This window comes from Morone saxatilis, unplaced genomic scaffold (genome assembly GCF_004916995.1).
Source record: "Morone saxatilis isolate NCDOM2014 unplaced genomic scaffold, NCSU_SB_2.0 Contig16, whole genome shotgun sequence".
NCBI lineage: Eukaryota > Metazoa > Chordata > Actinopteri > Moronidae > Morone > Morone saxatilis.
The window spans coordinates 17683505-17685492 of NW_023339718.1; positions in this window are offsets into that span (position 1 = coordinate 17683505).

The window sequence follows — 1988 nt, forward strand, 5'->3', positions numbered from 1 at the left end:
TGTGTGATTTTTTTAAAGGAACCCTAAGGGTTAATGTCAACCTGGTTCAGTCCGGACAAGCTCTCTCTATTTTTTTGAATTGTTTGATATTATGTGGGGTAGGACTGATAATAATAAGGTCCAATCCTTACCATAAATAAAATTATATTGTGTTTGTTGTCATAAAAAACTTTACTGATTCAGTAAAGTAGGGTAACTGGTACAGAACAACAAACAACACATACACATACTTAATAGCCCCTTCTCAAGTGAGCATTTTGTGAAATAAAAAGATAAAAGACATCAGACTATACAAAATAATAAATAAAGCATTCATTTAATACTTCTTAGTTACTGCTGACATCACAAGTTGCCAGTGGGCACACACTCATGAGCGCACCGACTTCAACAAAATATAATTTCCTGTAGAACTGTTGCAATCTTCCTTCCAAAACTTGTCAGTAACCCCCGCTGCTAAGAGGACCTAATGATGCACGCCATCACAGGAAAGGAAATAACATAATAAAACGATGCTACCTGACTAATAAATTACTAATAAATAAATAACAAATTAACTACAACACTGGACTGATCTAACACACAAAAACTGTTGGCAAGGCCTAGTAAAAAGGGACCGAGGCAGCCTTTTCACATGTTTGTTATGTAGCTCCTCTTCATGTAAATTAATAATAACAATAAACATTGTTTTCATCAACCCTTTTAAGAAAAATAAATACATGTTCAATAAATATATAATTGTAATTTAAGCTACATTTCAGTCTGCTGCCCATAGCTTTAATGCACATTTAAAACAAATAAATATCTATATATAACAACAATTAATGTATAAATATATTAAAAGATGCCCAACAGGTCTGTGCTTTCATGGCCATAATGGTGCAGACTACACATATTTTTGTATCCAAAGGTTAAAAAAAATAGTAGTTTGATCACAAACACACCAATCTCAACAACACAGATCCGAAAAGGCACCAGGTGACATTATTACAGTTATATTTCTCAGAATTCTCTTGCATGGTTTCAGTCTGCCTTAGTCTGAAGTACCTTTAGTACTTGTTCCACCCACTCTGTCAGTCTGAATATGACACCCCATCCATATATTTTTCTTTGATAGTCATGAGTGTGGGACATCTGTGGTAGGGTTGGTTTTGTTGGCAAAGACATATTTAGGTACCTTTCGAGTTTTACTGAAAGGTGGGTGAGTCTTTTCTCGACGACTGACAGGGGTTCGCTAACAGATGCTGGTTTGCCCCAAATGTTCTGATATTCTTTTACCTTTAAAATGTGCAAATAAAAAAGCTCTTTGTTGATGTAGATGTCCTGCAACTTCTCAGAGAAGTTGTTACCAGCAACTGTGGAGTTAGGGACATCATCTGGAACTGAATCATTGCCGGTACCATAATATGTATTCTGTAAAAAAGAAATGAATGCCCCATGAGTGTGGAGTGAAAGGGATAATTGTATAGTACAGCATTTTATGAAAACTAGAAAATTAGCCAGGCAATGGTGATACAAATAAAATAAAAGTAATTCAGAAACAACAATATTGGTACAAACATATCAGTTAAACTTGCTGTATTTTAACTCTCTATAAAGTAGTGTTCATTGTAAGTGGTGGAGTCCATCATTCCTGTGCTGGATTCAAATAACCTTCACATACCATATTAGAGCTGTATTGTTAATGCTTGAAAACTGAACATTTCCTTTCTGCTGCGTAGTGTCACATTAACCCCCCCCCCGCCCCGCCAAAAAAAAAAAAGAAAAAAAGAAAAAACAAAACAGTCATTTCTGGTATTGTCTGACACAGCGCGGCTGAGTAACAGAGCAAGAAGGTGTAGCCACAGTGCAGACCTCCAACTCTTCAATGAGGTAACCAACTTATTTTACTGTCGCCTGCTGTAATAAACCGCACAGATTGTGGTTGCAATTATTATCTATCAACTTCTTTGTTAACAATGTGAGTGGTTTGGCTGCACTGTAAACAGATG